Source organism: Vombatus ursinus, unplaced genomic scaffold, assembly GCF_900497805.2.
Source record: "Vombatus ursinus unplaced genomic scaffold, bare-nosed wombat genome assembly UNPS02014798.1, whole genome shotgun sequence".
NCBI classification, from domain to species: domain Eukaryota; kingdom Metazoa; phylum Chordata; class Mammalia; order Diprotodontia; family Vombatidae; genus Vombatus; species Vombatus ursinus.
The window spans coordinates 81,241,490-81,262,641 of NW_020954576.1; positions in this window are offsets into that span (position 1 = coordinate 81,241,490).

Genomic DNA, 21,152 nt, shown 5'->3' on the forward strand with positions numbered 1-21,152 from the left:
GGATAGAAATGCTGGGGAATAGGAAGTGATTACTTCAAGTTCCTTTCAGAGCCTACTGTGGACAGGCTAGTCAAACTGACCATCCTATCATCCCTGAGGGATGCATTTGACTATAATAGACTGATGTAAGTTTTTTAAAAGCCTCAAATGGGGGCAGCTAGTGGCACAGTGGATAGAGCACTGGCCCTGAAGTCAGGAGGACCTAAGTTCAAATCTGGCCTCAGACCAGACACTTGACACTTACTAGCTGTGTGACCCCGGGCAAGTCACTTAACCCCAATTGCCTAAAAAAAAAAAGCCTAAAATGGGGAGTAAAATGACTGCCAAATGTCATCTATGACTGATAATAATATAGAATATTGGAACTGAACTGTAGAAATCATTTAGTCTAACCTCCTTATTTTATAGATAATGGAAACAGAGGCTCAAAGAGGGTTTGTAACTTTCTCAGGGTCACACAGAATAGCAAACTCTTGATTATCCACTTTCATGGAGAAGATTCAGGGTACATATAATCCCTAATCATTAATATTTGGCTTTGAGACACACGATATAATTCCTGCTCCACACCCTGTCAGCAGATTTATCTTCCTAATTGTGTTTTATTTTTCTTGATATTAAATACAGTTAGCATTCCCTGGGGACATACTACACCACTATGGAGTGAGAAGTAGCTGATAAATATGCTGGGCAGAGGGGCAAAGGCAACTAGGGATTAAAAAGTTCAAAATATTTCATGTTTGCACTTTACCTACACACAATCCCCATTTTATAGATGCAGAAGTTGAATCAAGGGGAGGCCAGATTATATCATAATTCAGTGGCAAAAGTAGGACCCAACTTGAAATCTTCAAAATTCCATTCCAGCTTACTTCTGACTCATTTCTGCTACCTCCTACCAGCTGATGACAAAGCACAGCCAGTCCTTGAAGGATGAGTCAATTATTCAGGACCACGGAGAGCAGAAGTTAGTTAATTTTTATTCCCAGGCAGTGGCCCTCTTTCCAACACTGGTCCTGTTGGGGGAGCGGGAAGGGGGAAGGGTATTGGTTAAGTAATATATATAGTCTAATTGAATCACCTGGTGATTTTTCTTCCTGCTTAGGAAGACAGTACATTTCATGTTATAGGCAAGTAGAAAGATGTTTACTCATGTCTTCATTTTAGGTCCTGGATAATTATTTTTCAAACATCTAGGGATGGACAATGCTCTGTGTGACTTAGTCCAAGCCTTGGACGTATCATTATCCTATCATTCAGACTGATCCAGAAAAAGTTTTTTAAAAAACGATCGGGAGAGAATGTGTAATTTAGCCTCCTGCTTATTCAAACCCCAAAGCAACTTCTGTGTTCTCATACATCTCATAAGGAAGGGCACATACAGCATCAGGCAAAGAGAGGAAGTCCAGACTCTGGGCTTTGCTTTTGTGTTAATCTTTGCTATGTGCACACCCTGAAATCCACTGACAAATACTCAATGACCTAGCATCCATTGAGGGTGATAGTTAGAAGCTCTGGTGGGACAGGATTTATAATTATTACTCACTCTGTGCTTCAAAGCAGTTCTGATGAAAACCTGAAAAACCATTTCTTGACATGCATCAGACATTATTTTGGTTCTTTGCACCAAAGAACTTTAGGCAACATCTACTATTGTCATAGTCTATTGGACTCAGGGTTACATGTTTCAGTAACCAGCTACTGGACAAAAATATGTGTGGCCTGAAAAAAGTAATGCTCCATCTATTTATAATCTCAAATGACTCAGATGAATGTTATCAAATTTCACTGCAGTGGAAATGGTGCAAGACAGTATAACTGCTAACTTATTCTTAGCATGAGGGACCTCACAGCCACCTATGGATAACAGAGATGCAGCAAAAGTGAATATCACCAGTTCTTCCCTTTCCCATTTCTAGCCATGGTCTGATCTCCTTCCTACTCTAGTGACCCTTTGGGGAATAGGGACCTGTTGAGTTAGGGAGTGTACTTTACTGTCTTCGCCAGGGAGCTCAGAGTCTCCAAACAACTTCTCTTGGTCTCCGCAATGATCAGTCTCTCTCCAGTAGTAACTTCATTGAATTGTATCACATGTATTCTCACCACTGAGTGTAGGTTAGGTTGAGCCAAGATATAACAGCCCCCTTTCTATCATCTGACTCCCTCCATCCTTGATCTACAAAAAGATCAAAGAGGTCCCACTATATCCCTTCTCTGTCTAAGGTAAAGAAAATCACTGAACTAGAAACAAGCTAGTGGATCCTAGTTCTGGCTATGATGATCACTAATTGCTTTTGGGAAACTTATTCTTTGTGTCTCTATTTCCTTATCTGCAAAATAGAGATGTGACCTAGGTTTGAAGGGACAATTCCAAGGTTTGGAAAGTTGATCAATCTCTCTTGCTCATCCTCTACTATTTGGCAGCAAATGCTCATCTAAATATTAGATAATTATGTAGCAGACATTACTTCTGTACTTCTGAAAGGTGAATGCAAAACCTGCTACGCAACTCACATTTATTATTCAAAGGTAAATTAGTTAGCTAAATTGTAAGTGGGTAGTAAGTGCATAGACTGTGAACTAGAACTTTCTAGGGTGCTTCCAGGTGAATGGGACATGGTGATTCTCTATATTACAGAGTTCCTGGTCCTATCAATATGCAATTACAAACACCAGCATTTGCGTAAGGGTTGTGGAACAAATCTTTGGGAACAATGTAATTTGAAGCTGATACTCAAGTGTCCTTGCATAAAGAGAAAAAGCTCCATTTCTGATGTAGTTCATCAGCAAAGTTACATTTCTGATTAGCCTTGACGATTCAGGAGCACCAATTGACAAAAGGTACTGAACTTGTGGGTAATCTCTTCTGAAGTCATGATTTCTCTCTCGGGCAATTTGGCAAGATTTTCAGTAGCCTTAAATGCAGGTGGCTGTTATCTGGGGTTGTGGGTGCTACATTTTAGACCTTTCTTCTTGAATAGGATGGGTGATTCAAGGTATGTATCAGGCAGTTTCTTGTAGATGGCCTTAGAAAGACATACATTCAGTGAGCTAGGGAGGTCTTATCTTGGAGGGAGGCAGTCTGCTCAGGTCATGTACTAATCATTATCCATGATAACTTTGAAAAAAAAACACACACAGCTATCTTACAATAGGACACAGGGAGAAAACAATGAAGCTCCTTACAAAAGTTACAAGGGGGAAAACACTTTTCAATTTTTAGTTAAAATAGTGAATTTAAACATATCCACACTTTAAAGAAAATGATTGATTCTTACCGTGCAAAGCAAAGGATTGCAATAAACAACTTAACACAAGAGCTCCTTCTACTTAGGAGAGGAATAGCTAGCAGTTACACAGCACTATAAGGTTTGCATTTTTAAAGCAGTTCTGATGAAAACCTGGAAAACCATTTCTTAGTATGCATTAGACATTATTTTGGTTCTTTGCATAGGGGCCTGGTCTATTACTTAGTTTCTTCTTCTAAAAGGTATAAATTCACTGATCAGTAGCACTTTAAACCATGAAATGAATGACAGCAGTCACTGTCCCCAGCACTTTGCACAGTTCCTGACGTAATTATTGCTCAGTCATTTTTCAGTTGTGTCTGACTCCTTCTGACTCCATTTGTTTTGTTGTTGTTGTTGTTGTTTTTGGCAAAGATACTGGAGTTGTATGCCATTTCCTTCTCCAGCTCATTTTACAGATGAGGAAACTGAGGCAAACAGAGTTAAGTGACTCGCCCAGGGTCACATTGCTAGTAACTACCTGAGACCAGATTTGAGCTCTGGAAGAGGAGTCCTCTGATTCCAGACTTAGCATTCCACCCACTTTGCAACCTAGCTGCCATTGAAAGTGCCTGGCACATAATAGCCACTTACATAAATGTTTATTGGTTAATTAATTGGTTGTAGGAGAATGATAACACTTGTCCAGGAGTTGTTGTGAAGATCAAAAATGATTGTAGATTTAGATCTGGAATGAATCTGAGAGATCACCTAGTCACATGATCACGAATCTAGATTTAGAAGGAACCCCAAAGGCCATCTGGTCAAACCCTCTCATTTGTGGATAAAGAAAATAAGGTCCAGAGAGGTATTGTTTGCATGCTGTCTCTCCCTCATTAGATTGTGAACTCCTTGAGGGTAGGCACTGGTCCTTTGCCTTTCTTTATATCTCTAGGACTTAGCACAGTGCTTGGCACATAGGAGCCACTTAATAAATGCTTAGTGACTGACTGACTTTACCAATGTTGGTATAAATGCTGATAGTTGTGATAAGATATAGCCTAGAACTACCCATCTGAATTTGATCATCTGAGCTTACTCTCGTTTTTGTGTCCCTTGGAAAGGGTGCTCAGTGGCAGGAAGACATAGTGCTGGCCACCATACTTCTTTTATAGTTTTCAAGGGCCAGCAGCTTCTTGGGCCCAGGATCTCTTATCTAGTTCTAGTATCTTTGACCAAGAACTTCCCTGTCCGCTACTGGAGGAGACCATGACTGCCTTGCTTGTTTCAGGATATACAACATACCGATGTAAAGTTGTTGAGATAGTGACTTACATATCTTTCTAAATGCTAACAAATCATCTTTTTAATATTTCATTCTAGAATTTTGTCTCAAATTAGCTATCCTTCTGGTTAACCTCACCAGCCTATGGTTTGATGCTGCCTTCTTTCATTTGTGAAAATAGTTGCATTTGCTCATGTTCGGTTTTGTGTCATTTCTCCTGTTCAAAATGCTTTTCCAAGGAGCCCTGACTTGGTTAAACAATCACATCTTCAACTTTTTGCTTCTCCGGGGTATAATTCATGACTTGAACTTTAAAAGGCCAACTCTCTTACTATATCCCTGTTTATCTTGGGTTTCTTTACATTGCTCAAAGTCGTTGTTATATGTTTCTTAATCTAAAAGTCACGTCCTACTAGCTGTGTGACCCTGGGCAAGGCACTTAATCCCGATTGCCTCACCAAAAAGCAAAAAAAAATCATTTTCTGGGGAAGAGGAAAGAAACAAAATAGGTGATTAATTCTGCCTTCTCACTATTATCCATTATCATTCATCCCCTGAACAACAAACATTTGCTTTCTTTGATTTTCTTCCTACAAATTACTTTCTAAAAGCCCCTTTGTTTCTTTGGCATTCATCAAAAGCCTCCATCTTTTCTGGTATTTAGAATTTTTGCTATTATTTTTAAATGACTGGCTCTTCTTTTCTATCCATCTCCAACCATTATTTTTAATAATAATAATAACTAGCATTCATCTTGTGTAAATAAAAACCAATGTAGCCAAGAATAGGAAGAATGCAGAAAACTGGGGGGAAAATACCTTTCATAGACAATCTCTCAATTAGGATGTGACTATGTTGGAATACTGCTGTGGTGTAGGAAATGATGAGTTGGTTGATTTAGAAAAACAGGGAAAGACTTGGACCTATGAAGGAAAATGCTATTTACCTCCAAAGAAAGAGATGACAAGTGGAAATGTGCATAGTAGGTCTTATATATATGTGTATGAGTGTATATGTGTATATATGTGTATGTTTATGGGTATCTATGTGTATACATATATATTTATAAGCCTACACATATGTACACTCATACAAATACATGTGTATTTATGTGTATGTTTATAAATATCTATATGGATGTATATAGATAGATATCTATAAATATATACAAATGAACATATACACTCATTCACATATATGTATTTCTGAATACATGTTCTGTAAGAAGCACTGGGAATACAAAGAAAAGCAAAAAACAGAAAAACAAAAGCAAACCAGTCTCTGCTCTTATGGAACTCACAATATATTCAAGGAGACTATATGTAAACACCTAAGTATATACAAGATATATACAGGGTAAATTAAAGATAATATCAGAGAGAACACATTAGCTTTAAGATTCATGATTCATCTTACTATCTGTGTGACCCTGGGCAAGTCACTTAATCCTGATTGCCTCCAAAAAAAGTAAAATAAAAGGATTCATGATTTATATATAATTCCTTTTTCGCTTTCTACTTTGTGTGTAGAATTGCTATTTGGGGTGAGTTTTTTATTTTTAATTCAGAATTATTTTTTTTTAAGTCATGGCATTAGGTAATGGAGAGGATCAAAAAAGTCTTTGGAGCTATCTTATAAAAGGGATTTGTTTCTTTTCCCCAGCAGTGCAAAAGTCTGATAAAGGAATTGTTTTACGACACATTAAGGATGATTTTATTGCTTGAGCTTTCTTGCTCTATTTTGTTAGTATGGTTCTATGAAATATTCCATCATTTGATGTCTGATGATCTGTCTGATTTGTGATTGAGCTTAAGTTGAGAATATATTTCCCTTCCCACACACTGAACCTAAGTACAACGTGGGAACACCCAGTGTGGGACTCATGGACATGATGACATTTCTGTGGGTAGTTATCAGGGATTTTTTTAATCAATTTTTTTCCTAAGGTAAAAGTTGCCAGCGTTAACAAACATGAGTCTGGACAGAACCTCCTCTATCTATGATGGTATAGGGTCAAGCAGAGGCTACCTACACTAACATTTCAGGGACTAATTGAGGATGTCTTTTTCTTTCAAGTCTAGGTTGTAATTGGGCAGCAAGTTTTCTGGGTTTTTTTTTCCTCTTTCACAAGTACTATTAGCAATCCAGGTGAACTGATTTAAGAAACAAATGTGTAATAGTAACAAAGTGTTACGATATGTTTCATTTAAAAGGACATAACTTATTTGAGTATCATGAGAGATGTGTTTACATATGTAGTATATGCACATAAATGTTACAGGCAGATAGATACATACATACATACATATATACTTTCATAGTAAATTTGGAAATAAACACTATATTAATCCAGTTACTACAGAGCTTTGCTAAGATAGTTGTGGGAATGCCTATTGGGTGTGACAATGATATTTGAAAGGGATATTTGATGCTGTCAATTCTCCGGGGATGGTGCAAAACGCTAAGTAAGATTAATGGAAAAGAATAGGATTTAGTGAATATACTGCCTAGGCTTCCAGAAATATGAAGCATTCCTAGATCCCCAAAGGGATAGCTAGAGAGAGGGATATCTGGACAGCAGTTACCATGTCTGCTACTGTTGAACGAGGGTTGGTAAATGTGTTTAGCACTTTTATGATAAGAGCAAGATGGACTGAGGAGGATGCAAAAAGCTCTGCAGAGTGGAGATATGCCCACCTTAGCATCCAGTAACCCAGTGGCAACTGCCTCCACATCTAATGATCCAGAACCAAAAACATTCTCCCTAGGAACCAGTGCTCCAGTAGCAACATAGGCAGGGAATAGTTGGACAGTTTGTCAGCCAATCAGTACAGTTAGGGGAACTCAATGTATGAAGTTTTGGTCAATTTCAGGGAAGTGTCCCCATCCACCAGGACTATGGAAACTCTGAGCCAATGTACAGTGGGGTACCTGAAGTCAGCCCAATATCTGGTGGATGTAGGTTGAAGTCAGCCGGAATATGGACTTGGCCTTGTTGGAGCTTGCTTTAACAAGGGACAAGTCAGCTTCCAATAGGTCACTGCACAGAGACCAAGAAATCACTTCCCTGGGTACTGTGAGCATACCTTAGGGTCCTCTTAGAAGACAGAAAGTCAGCCACTAAATCTTATATCCTGTCAGAGCTGCAGCAAGAAACAAAGGCAGCTCTCATTAGTTAATTGCCCAGGGAAATAGAGAGATGTAGCACCTGAGTCTTTGCACTTTTGGGTCAAGGTTTCAAGAATATTAAAACCAGCATGATATCTGATATCCAGTCAGGGATATCAAAGGACAAAGTCAGTTTATGGCTGGGAATGGAAATAGAGATAGGGCTGCTTGTTTTCAGGGCCACCAGGAGACAGAAACAAGCCAAGGACGGTGGCAGAAAATGGAGCCCCATCCCAGCCACCATTGGCAGCAGCATCAAGACTAAAAAAAAACGACAGAAAAAGTCAGGGCCTGCTTTGCAATAATGCAGTAAAGGGCAGAGGCTGGTCCTGGCACAAAGTGTCAATCCAGAAAGTGAGGCTGGAGGTATAAGTAAAAAGAAGAAAATTCAGAAAACAATGAAGAAATGCTCTAAATTAAGTGAAGCCCAAGAAGTAAACCCAAAAGAAAGTATCTCCACAATCAAGTAGCTCAAAATAGAACGGCTTGGCCACAAGGGCTTCGAGAGTGAGTAGAAGAAATGAAGCAAGGGATAAAACATGAAGTTAGAGCTCTTCAGGGAAAAACTGGTAGAAGAATAGCTTAAAGCAGAAGATGGAAAAGATGATCTATTTAGTGGACTCCTTGACAAATAGAATGGACCGAAAAGAACTCGCTAATTCCACAAAACAGTAAGAAACATTAGAACAATGTTGAAAAACTGAAAAATTGGAAGAACATAGAAGCTATTCACTATCAAAAATGACTGACCTAGAAAACATGTCAAGGAAAGATCATTCAGACTTCCTGAAAATCATAACCCCCCAAAATCTAGGTATCATATTTCATAAATCATAAAAGAAAATTTCCCACATCTATTAGAATCAGAGGGTGAAATGAAAATGGAAAAAAATCTACTGTTCTTCTCCCGAAAGAAACTCCAAATTGAAAACACTCAGTAACATAAAGCACACAGGTCAAATAAAAATTATTTTAAGTAAGTCAAAAAGATAAAGATCAAGTACCTCTGAACCACAGTCAGGATCACACAAAACTCAACAGTAATAACTATTAATGATAGGAAATCTTAGACTATGATATTCCAAAAAGAAAAGGAAAAAAAGCTTGCAACCAAGAATACTGTTCCCTAAAAAATGAGTACAAACCCACAGGGACAAAAGTGGATTATCACTGAGGGGAAAAAAAGACCGGAGATGGGTTGACTTTTTAAAATTCAAACATAGGATATGAGATAATAAATACATTTGAGCATTTTAAAGAATTAAATGATGACCAACCATTTACATTGTAATGGTGGAGGAGGAGATGGGAAAAGAAATAAGTATCCCTACAGAATCTCACTATCTTCAAGAGTCACAGAGGGAGTAAAAAAAAACTCAAGAAGTATGTGATATTATTGGTTTTAAGAAAGGAGAGAAGAAAGGGGAAGAAAGATATATAATAGAGAAGAAATAAGAAAGAGAGACTAATAAGGAAATACACATACCTCCCACCTCTTGTCAGAGAGGTGATAGACAAAATGGAGATAGCTAATGTGCTGATTTGTTTTGCATTTATATGCATTTTGCAACTATGCATTTATTACAAGGGAGAGCTTTTGCTGTGCTAGATAGGACAGGGAAGATAGGTTATTAGGAAGTAATTGACATGAAAAAGGGCACCAGTAAGATGTTGTTAAATACACAGAAAGAAAAAAAGTGTAGGAGTCACAAATTGAGCCCCTCTCTTATTATTTTGTTAAACTTAAAACTTATATTTCTGTTTAAAAAAAAACCCACATAACACAAGTTCAGCTTCTTATATAATCTTCTTCCCTATTCTTCATAGCTTAAAATGTGTGTCAATAAGTCCATGATAAAAAAATAAGATTTACATAAAAAATAAGAGGGTTGGACAAAATGATTTCTAGTTATTTACATATTAGCTCTACTACTGGAATGCTAGATCCTTGAGAGCAGGGACAGTTTTTGCCTTTCTTTGTGTCCCTAGAGCTTAGCATCATTCTGGCACATACTAAGTGCCTAATAAATGCTTGCTAACTAAGGTGCTTCCTAGCTCTAAAGTTATGTTCTATAATTCACATAGGAAGGGTTATGCTAAGTGAACAAATAGTCTCAGTTATTAAAATTGAATTCCTCATTAACCAATAGGATGGCCTAGCCATTTTGATGGTAGGAAGTACCAGGGTTTTTCATATATATTTTGTATACACATTGAACTCAGAGCAAATGCCATGGAAAGAGAAATTTTACCTGAAGACTTAGGTATAAAGCAATCCAAAGATGTAAGATAATGTGAGAAAGAAAGCTATAAAGCCAGAAATTTTATTTAACCAAAGGAATGAGGCCTCAGCTACGGTGGGAGCCATGTTGGTCAAGGTATCTACTATCTCCAAGACGGCATTATGCCCTTGAGATAGAGGCAAATAGTTGAAGTGATTTAGTGGTACTATCACCATAGTCAAAGGGGAACAGGTAGTGATTGCAGAAATCTGCCTTCCATATTGGGCTATGACTAGACATATGACTAACCATGGTGGATATCAAGTTACAAAAATCATAGGAAACCATTTGTGAGGTCTTAAACAAGTTTCTTTAGTCTATGACTGAGGTATAGTGGCAGAGATGGAGCACAGCCCATTGAGTGTTGCCAAGAGAGATGTATTGGCATGAATAACAATTCAAGAGCCCAGGCTAGACTCACTCTCCCTTAGATTGAGGCATGTTGCCCATTTGGAGGCAGTACAGTTGGACCTGAAGAGAAGCATGATGGACTATTGCTTGTTAATTAGCTCAAATAATTTTGAATGAGACTTAGTGCCCACAAAGTTTGTAGTCTATAGAAAGGTCTGTCAGAGCAATTGATTCATTAAATATCTAAATTCAGGCTTTCAAAATAGCATCTGCACACCAATTATAGTGTCTAGAGATCACAGATTTAAAGCTGGAAGAGACCCTAGAGGTCATCCAATCTAACCCCATCGTTTTACAGATGAGGACGCTGAGGCACAGAGAGGTTATATGACACCCAAGGGCACACAGCTAGTCTGTGTTTGAGGAAGGATTTGAACTCAGGTTTTTCTGACTCCAAGCTGAATACTTTGAGGTGATAATGAAACTGAGCCCACTGAGAAAGAATGCCGAATAGATCAATCAGTTGATTGATCAATCAATCAATAGATCAATCAATCAATTGAACTGCTAACCTAAAGGTGCTAGATGCTTATATAGACAACATTGTAGAAAACAATGGGGTTCCTGTCTTCTTGGCACCACAATTGGGACTGACTATAAGAATCTCCTTCTCCCAGATAGTTCAATTCTTTTTTTTTTTTTTTTTGGTTAGGCAATGGGGTTAAGTGACTTGCCCAGGGTCACACAGCTAGTAAGTGCTACCTGTCTGAGGCCAGATTTGAACTCAGGTCTTCCTGACTCCAGGGCTGTTGCTCTATGCACTGTGCCACCTAGCTGCCCTAATAGTTCAATTCTTCTCGTGAAAGAGTATACATAGAGGTCTAGAAGTATAGATCCAAAGTGTGACTTACATGAGATTAGACCCAATGATGACATTGGATATATCAGTTTCAGGATGAACTGTTTATGTACAGGTAGCTATACAAGAACAGACTGAAATGGACCAGTTTTTCAGGATGCTAAGTGTATATTCCTACTGTAGTTTCCATTGGAAAGTGTTGGAGTGCTTCAGTATATCAATGAAAGGTATCAACAAGGGGGAGATCTTGGGGTAATGGAATAAAGTGGCAATAGTGTACCACAAAGCAGAAGAACTACTTCAGGTCTTTAATAGAAGCGGAGGTTCCCTACTACAGTATGACCTACACCTTGCAATGCTCCGTACATATTCTGTACCTAACTTTATGTGCCTCATAAAATCCATCTTGCCTTTCTCAAATGGCACTTTTCTAATTTGGTTATTGCTAGGCTGCATGGGTACTGAACCATGACTGCAGCCTATTTGGGGTTCTAGGAATGATACCATGAGTAGATGAGCATATTATTGGGATAAACTGCCACCACCTCCAGGTCCAGCAGGTTCCTGAAACATGAACTTGTAAGAGAACTACTGGGAACCAATGAAGTCTCCTCTGCCAAGCAAGAAAGAAGAGGCAGCATAATATGGTGGATGGAGTGCTGAATCTGGAGTCAGGAAAATGTAGATTTAAATCCTGTCCCTGACAACCTTTCCTGAATGACTCAGAGCCTCAGTTTCCTTATCTATAAATCAGAATAATAATATTGACTTTATAAGATGTTATAAAGCTCAAATGAGGTCATGTATGTAAGGGATTTTGCAGACCTTAAAGTACTATATAAATATCAGGTGGTATAACTATTATGAAGTTCATAGAGACCCCTTAGTAGTTAGGAATTTCAGTACTCATGGACCTGGCAGTTTGAGCTGGAGGATCCAAATCTAATAGATGTAATATATGTAACAGGGAAAGTATGGTTGGTTTAGAGATGAGGAGTGAGGGTCTTGCTCTACCTTCATCTGTAATAGGAAGAAGACTCTCACTTTTGCCCAGATGTCAAGGTGAGCAAGACACAGCAGCCACCCTCCTTCCCAATCATGCTCTAAGTGGATTTGTAATAAGTTTGTCTAGAGCAGAAAAATCTGCTTTTTAGCAACATTTTCTCTATTGTAATATTTCAAAAGTTTTCTTGTGTTCCTAAATGAATTCCTCTGCTGTGTCCAGTGTGAGGATATTATCAGTAAAGCAGAGGGTAGCCTGCTAGGAAGGATAGTGCAAAGATTACCTTTTTCCACTCCATGGAAAATCACTGGTGCCAGAGATCCAATAATAACTTGTACTGAGCTAAAAAAAAATTTTTTTTAACTCTTGGAGATTTTCCTTTAAATGAGTGAAAATGTCTGAGGAACTACAGGTATTATATATGGGGGGTAGGACTACCAATTCTTAATGTTGCGTAAGGCAAACATTCAAAGTATCACAGAATTTCAGTTGGATGGGATCTTAGTGGCTACCTAATCTAACCCAAACCTGGTTTAAAAATCCTCTCTGAACCATCCCTAACAAGGGGCCATCCATTGATGCTTGAAGACGTCCAGTGAGGAGCAACCCACTACTACTTCAAGACAGTTCATTCCATTTTGGGATGGCTCCAATTGTTGGTATTTCCCTGGCATGAGGCCCAAATTTGCCTCTTTGCAACCTCCACCTATTGCTCTAATCTACTTTCTGAAGCCAAAAAGAAGGAGTCTACTTATCTTTCTTCCCCATGGAAGCCCTTTGAATACTAGAAGACAGCCATCACGTCCTCATCATGTGTTTCTTTTCCCCATGATAAATTTTCCCAGTTCCTATAACATTTCCTTACATAGCTTAAATTTCAGAACAAGACCCATCCAGATAGTTTTCCTTGGGATCCTCTTCAATTTATCAATGACCTTCTAAAATATGGTGCCCAAAACTGAATGTAATACTCCGGGTGTATCTTGAGAGCAGGGGATGCCTCTTACCTTTCTTTATATCCCCAGCACTTAGCACAGTTTCTGGCAATAGTAGGCTTTTAATAAATGTTTATTGACTGGTTGACAAGAGCAGAGTGCAATGGAACTACCATCTCCCTAATCCTGGACACTTTGCCTCTCTTAGTTTGTCCCCAAATCACATTAGCTTCTTTTTGGCCACCATATTGTACTGTTTGTTGGATCATAGATTTGGAGTTGGAAAGGTTTGTAGAAGTCATTTAGGACAGATGCCTTCATGCTGTCTAATTAAAATGATCCAGAAAAAATGAGAAGAAATGAGAAAATGCAACTCACTCCCACCTTTGCAGAGGTGGGGCACTATGGGCATGGAACATTACATACGCTATCAGAGTCCACTAATTGGTCAGTTTTGCTGTACTCCCCCACCTCTTTTTTTCTTTTCATTTCTTATTCTTTGTTACAAGGGATGGCACTCTAGATAGGGGTAGGGAGAGAGCTATTTTTAGAAATGAAAGCTGTATTAAAAGATACCAATAAAAATTTTAAAACATCAATAAAGAACTAATACCAATTGGTATATAAAAATTTCCTGTACATAATCATATGATCATAGAATTTTAGAGCTGAAAGGAACTTCAGAGAGCATCTAATCCAACCACTAGATGAGAAAATTAAGTCCTGTAGAGGTTAAATGACTAGCTCTAGGTTGCTCAGTTAGTGAATGGAAAACCTGGAAGCCTATTATCATTATTCCCATTTCATAGATGAGGAAACAAATGGTGGGGAGTGTGTGTGTGTGTGTGTGTGTGTGTGTGTGTGTGTGAGAGAGAGAGAGAGAGACAGAGAGAGAGAGAGAGAGAGAGAGAGAGAGAGAGAGAGAGAGAGAGAGAGAGAGAGAGAACACAGGCTCAAAGCCATGAAATAATTCTATAAATTCTATTCTCTGATAATTTACAGTTGCAGCTTGTTAGCTCAATTGGCTTGAACATGGATATAATGATGTCAAGGTGACAAATTCAATTGCCTTTAAAGGATGTATGCAAGGCGTGTGTCAAGTGTGTGCTTCCAGTTACAAGAGAGACTAAAGAAGACAATGTCCCATTGGGTCAGTAGACATGTACTACTGTTACTGGAAAAATAGCTGGACATTGTCTTCACACGCAAATTAGCGGCAACATGGTTATTTAACTAATTTATGGCCTTCCTGATCACACTCCTTTCCATAACATTAATCCACCCACAGATTGAGCAAAAAGATGCCACGTCCCTTCCAGTACAGCAAGAGTTAATGGCTTTGAACAGAACACTGACTCTGCAAAGCTCCACACTATACAATTGTTGAGTATGATTTAAAGAGTGAGAATTATTATGATTATAACTGAGTTGAGGTGTAGTCTGGTGCATGACAAGCAGCAGCAGCAGCACAAAACATCCCCCTGGTGATATAGGCCTTTCAGGGGGCAGATGTGAATGGTATTTGTTCTGTATTGAATTTCTTCAGTAGAGAGGGTGAGAGGCCCATTGCAGAGAAGGAAGAGGGGAAAGGAAATGTAGGCAGTGTGATATTAACCTCGGGTGAAAGTACTGTAGAAAGAAAAATGTGGGATATTAAATATTCTTGATGTGAAACTAGAGAGGCTATTGATAAAAGCTAATGAGGCCTAAGGAACCAGGCAATGCTTTAAGGGCTGAGAGACTTCAGGGCTCAAACCCTCATGCCTCCCTGTGCCAGATCTTTTTTCACCATTAAAATGATACCTGCCCCATCACTTCATAAATAATAGAGATGTTGGGAAGTTGAATTAAAAGTGAAGCTTCTAAAGTGCTCCCAAAAGGAAGCACCGAATGAGGCATTTAGAAGGCAAGAAAGGGACTGTCCCCACCTCTAGTGATGACTTCCTCCTGTGAAATCTGAAAGCACTTATTAACAATCTTTTGCAGCTTCATTTTGTTGGGCATGGGCATGGGTTTGTTTTTGGTTTTGTTTTTGTTTTAATGTAGTTAAGGCTTATCTGGAGCAGCAGTCAATCAATAAGGATTTATTATGTGCCAGGCACCATGCTAAGCACCAAGGATACAAAGAAAGGCAAAAGGCGGTCCTTGGCTCTCAAGGATCATACATCCTAATAAGGGGAGAGAACATGTAAATAACTAGTAGATAAAAAAAACTAGAATAGATTAAAGTAATCTGAATGGGAAGGCATTAGTAACTGGGGAGACAGAGCTTCAAGGCCTCCTGCAGAAGGTGGGCTTTGAGCTGAATCTTAATGGAAATAACTAAATGTAGAAAAGTAAAAATGTAAAAGTAAACTTGATGGAAGAAACTATAAGGGAGAGGTGAGGGGACAGAGCATTTCAGGCTTGAGGAATAGCCTGAGAGAAGAACTAGGTTATCATGTTCAAGAAACAACAAGCAAGAAGGTTGCTGTTTGTCCTTCATTCCCAAAGAGGACCATGACATCAGGGAGGTGACGCCATGACATGCAAATGAGTTGGATTTAAGTGAGGAAGGGCTGTGTAGCTAAATGGTAGAGTGCAGAGTGGAGTACCATCAGAGAAGACTAGAAAGGTAATGGGGTGCAGCTAGTTGGTGTAGTGGATAGAGTGCTGGAGCTAGGAAGGCCCAAGTTCAAATCTTGCCTCAGAACCTTTTTTTTTCTCAATTGTGTGTTTATTTTTTTTAATTACATTTTATTGCTACAAAGTGGATGACTTGTTTTGTAGCCTTGGCTTCTTAGGGTTTAGTATGTGACTATGAGGAATGGATGCACATTTGCTGATTTGGAGGAAGGGTGTATTTGGAAAATTGACTGGGAGGCCCATTCACATTTTCTTGACAAGTTGGCTGGATGCTGTGAAGGAGGCATGGCAAGCCTGTGCCAAGCGTCCAATTAGATTAAGGAATTCTTGAAAGTCTAACTGCCCTTTGCAGTCAAGGTCCAGTTTCTTTATCATTTGGTCCAGAACACTGGGGTCCTGTTTCTGTGTGAAGGAAGCCAGCTCTGTATTCATGAAGGCCAGGAACTCAGTCTTGGAGAGGGTATTTCAGGAGTTAGTTATCTCCCGACTAGCATACTTCTAGAAAACAGCTGTCATGGGTTCAATGCATCTGTCTGTTTCAGTAGAGGTGATTTTTTTTGGCCATTGTTGAAGGAAAAGGAGAATCTGGAAGCAGAGCCTCTCTAAAGAGTAGCATTGGAGAGCAAGCAAATGCTACAAGCAATGGATTTATGGGGCTCAGAACTTATCTCTAAAATCCTGCCTAGATATTTACTAGTTGTGTGTCTCTGGGCAAGTCACTTAGCCTCTGTTTACATCAGTTTCCTCATCTGTAAAATGGGGGTAACAATAGCACTTGCCTCCAAAGGTTGTTGTGAGGATTAAATGAGATGATGTTTGTAAAGCACTTAGCATGATGCCTGGTATATAGTAAACACTACATAAATATTAAATCTTATAGTTATTATTATATTACAGTGAATAGGGTACATTAGACTTAGAGTCAGGAAGATCTGGGTTCAGATTCCTTCTCTGGCACTTAGTAGTTATTTCACCATAAGCATGCCACCTCTCTAAGGTGTGTTGGTTAATGGGGTGAGCACTGGTCTTGGAGTTGGGAAGAACTTGGTTTAAATCTCTTCTCAGGTGCTTATTAGCTGTGTTACTCTGGTTCAGTCTCTAAGACAGTCTTTCAGTCTCAGTTTCCTCATCTGTAAAGAGGAGATAGTAATATTCCATTGGTAAAGATCAGATGAGATAATGTTTGGGAGGTATCCTGGTATATATAGTGGAAAGAGTTCTTTCCAGTGACTCAGATAACTGTGGATAGAACAGGCAAGTATCATTTTCAAGAGGACTAATTTGTCAATGGCCAAACAGAAGCTCAGAGTTGGGGGGGGGGGAACAGGAGGCAGCATCAAATTCTCAGTGAAATATGAAGCGTATGAAAGAGGTCAGAAAGAGGGATTTAAAAAAAAATTAATTCAACATAATCCAAAAGAATATAGAACATAGTTAATAGGTTACCCCTTCAAGCAGAAGATGGCTGACCACTGGTCAGTCATGTTGTAGTGAGGATTCAGAGGAGCCCTTGTTCCTCTGGACCTAGGGCTCTGCCTTGTTCTAGCCAGTCTTCCCAGGGCTTGGAGTCTTAAACCCTGGCCATCACGATGGGATCCACATTTTATGCTGACATACCTCTCTGGTGCCAATCACTTGAATGTTGGGGTCTCCATCAATTTCCTACCATCAGACTCCCCTCCCGCTGGCTCATCCTGAAACTTGCTTCAGTGCCTGGACCTCCTGCTGCCATGCTCTAGGCCGACCTCTTGGGTTACCCACATGCTACTGGGACAGGTAATTTGATGTAGTGAAAAGAACATCAAGTTTGAAATCAGGGACAGTGGGTTTGTTGAGGTGTAGATGCTAGGGGTGCTGAGACCCCAAAACCATGACATGTGGGTCCTGCCCAAATGAATTCAACCCAAGCCTTCTTTCAGCCAAAGACAAGGTTTATCAAAGATAAGCCATGTAGGTCAGACTCTTAAGGAATCTGAACATTTGTGATGCTTGTAAGGATGAGCTAGCATATGAAAGTCTCAACCCTTAAATGGGGGCCAGGATGGAACTTATGTACAGTCAAGCAATTTGAGGTGACCAGAGGAGGAGCTGGGAGGAGGATCTTGAAGCTGGGGTGACTAGGGGAGGCATTTAGGGAGAATCTGAATGGGAGTGTTTGGGAGGTTGAATGGGATAATCTGGGAATAGACAATGGAGTACTAGGCTTTATTAGGGTAACAAAGAACTGGAAGATAGGGAGTCTGGATAAGAACCAGGATGGAAAATATAACCCAGGGATATAGACAATAGAGGACTAGGCTTTATTAGGGTATCAAAGAACTGGGAGATAGGGAGTCTGGATAAGGTCAAGGATGGGAAATATAACCCAGGGATATAGACAATAGAGGACTAGGCTTAATTAGGGTAACAAAGAACTGGGAGATAGGGCCCAGGGATAAGGAAGAGCCAGTGGATAGGAATAAGAATAAGAATGACTTCAGGGGACTGCTAGACTTCCTTGACCAGGTAAATGAGTTCAAGGAAAGTTTAAGGGTTTTCTGGGGCCCATAGACAAATGGGACCCAAATTCTTTTTAGGGTTAGGGGCAAAGGTCTTGGCTTGGGCCCCTACCCCACCAAGTTCAAATTGTGACTATGTTCCTTGCTATTTGTGTGACACTGAATAAGTCACTGACCCTAGCTTGGCTTCAGTTTCCTCATACTCAAATAAATCATTTGGACTAGATTATCTATGAGGCTTCTCTCTGCTCTGAAATTTATGATGCTATAATAAATCTTCATGATATTCAACCTATTGGTTCAAATTTCTTCCTACTATCTATTTTTTTTATCATGGCTTTGAAGTAGTCCAATAATTTTATTTTTTAATATTTTTTGATTCATTAATTTATTTATTTTTAGTTTTCAACATTTCACTTCCGCAAGATTTTGAGTTCCAAATTTTATCCCCATCTCGTCCCTCCCCCAACCCCAAAACAGCGTGCATTCTAAATACCCTTTCCCCTAATCTGCCCTCCCTTCTATCTTCCCCCCCCCACTTCTCTTATCCCCTTCCTCTTCTATTTTCCTGTAGGGCAGGATGGATTTCTATACCACATTGCCTGTATATCTTATTTCCCAGTTGTATGTGAAAACAATTTTTTAAGATCTGTTTTTAAAACTTTGGGTTCCAAATTTTCTCCCTTCTTCCTTCCCCAACCACCCTCATTGAGGAGGCAAGCAACTCGATACAGGTTACACTTGTGTAGACATGCAAAACACTTCCATAGTAGTCATGCTGTGGAAAACTAACTATATTTTCCTTCATCCTATCCCACCCCCCACTTATTCTATTCTCTCTTTTGACCCTGTCCCTCCTCAGAAGTGTTTGCTTCTGATTACCCCCTCCTCCAATCTGTCCTTCCCTCTATCATCCCCCCTTTCCCTCTATTTTTCTGAAGGGTAAAATAGCTTTCCATATCCAATTGAGTGTGTATGTTATTCCCTCCTTAAGCCAAATCCAATGAGAATAAGATTCACTCATTCCCTCTCACCTTCCCCCACTTCCTCTCCACTGTAAAAACCTTTTCTTGTCTGTTTTATGTGAGATAATTTACCCCCATTCTACCTCTCCCTTTCTCCTTCTCCCAGTATAATCTTCTCTCACCCCTTAATTTTATTCTCCAGATATCACCCACTCATCTTCAACTCACCCTGTGCCCTCTATCTATCAATCTACCTATACATATAATTTTTTCCCTCCAACTATCCTAATACTGACAAAGGTCTCATGAATTACAAATATCATCTTTCCATGTAGGAATGTAAACAGTTCAACCTTAATAAGTTCCTTATGATTTCTCTTTCCTGTTTACCTCTTCATGTTCCACTCGAGTCTTGTATTTGAAAGTCGAATCCTCTATTCAGCTCTGGTCTTTTCATTAAGAATGCTTGAAAGTCCTCTATTTCACTGAATGACCATTTTTTCCCCTGCAGGATTATACTCAGTTTTGCTGGGGGGGGGGGGGGAATTCTTGGTTGTAATTCTATCTCCTTTGCCCTCTGGAATATCATACTCCATGCCCTCCAGTCCCTTAACGTAGAAGCTGTTAAATCCTGTGTTATCCTGATTGTGTTTCCACAATATTTGAATTGTTTCTTTCTGGCTGCTTGCAATATTTTCTCCTTGACCTGGGAACCATGGAATTTGGCTACAACATTCCTAGGAGTTTTCCTTTGGGGATCTCTTTCAGGAGGAGATCAGTGGATTCTTTCCATTTCTATTTTACCCTCTGGTTCTAAAATATCAAAGCAGTTTTCCTTGACAATTTCTTGAAAAATGATGTCTAGGCTCTTTTTTTGATCATTTCTCTCTCTCTCTCTCTCTCTCTCTCTCTCTCTCTCTCTCTCTCTCTCTCTCTCTCTCTCTCTCTTTCTCTCATTGGCTAGGGTTAGAGTGACTTACCAGGGAGAGGCAGGTTACCTAGGAGAGTCCCAGGTATAGTTCAATAGATAATAGGGCCCAAACCCCTCCAAATACCTGTAAAAAATGGTTCTAAACAAATTCTAGAGCAGCAGAAGCCACAAAAAGACAGAATGAAACAAATTTCCAGCCCAAGACAACCTGGGTGGTTGATTAGAGAGGTATATCATGCCAGGCAGGGAGAGGAACACAGTTCAGCATGTGAGCACAGGCAAAACAGGCCTCAGTAAACCTGGAGCAGCCCTCAGAGGACTGAATCACAGGTAGCTGTGACAGTTTCCAGACTTCTCAACCCACAAATGGCAAAGACAACTTAGAAGGTCAGTTGGAAAAGTCTGTGACCATGGCGAGAGAGAAGCTCAGTTCCAACCCCAGTCCCCACATGCATGGCCCCAGGGTGGTGGCTGCTTCTGGAGCTTCTGGCCCACAGATTGAGAGGGAATCAAGTGGCTTACCAGAGGGGGATTGCAGGGATCTCTTTGCTGGTGCTGAGGCAGGATTCTCTTGCTTTGCCTGTGCTTGGATCTGGGTCACAGTTCTGGGTGGTGGTCCTGGGGCAAGGGGAAGAGCTGGCTCTCCTAATAGAGCTTGCAGTGGTGGTAGAGGGGAAATCCTCCTCACAGTTCCAAGGCAGAAAAGAGTGTTTGTGGTCACTCATAGACCAGAGCACAGGCCAGGAAAGGAGTAAACACCTCGCCCTTGATCCTACCACCTTGGAAGAACTGAAAATTTACAGGTCCCCAGAAGTATCCCTGAAAACAGCTGCACAAAACCCTCAAAGCTTGGTACAGTACATTCTCCACACTGGAAGCAGACCTTTGCCTTAACAAAGAGTTTAAAACTCAAGTAATTGGCTGGAATCATGAGCAAACTGCACAAAAAAAGTCAGACTATAGAATCTTTCTTTGGTGACAAAGAAGATCAAAACATCCAACCAGAAAAAGACAACAAAGTCA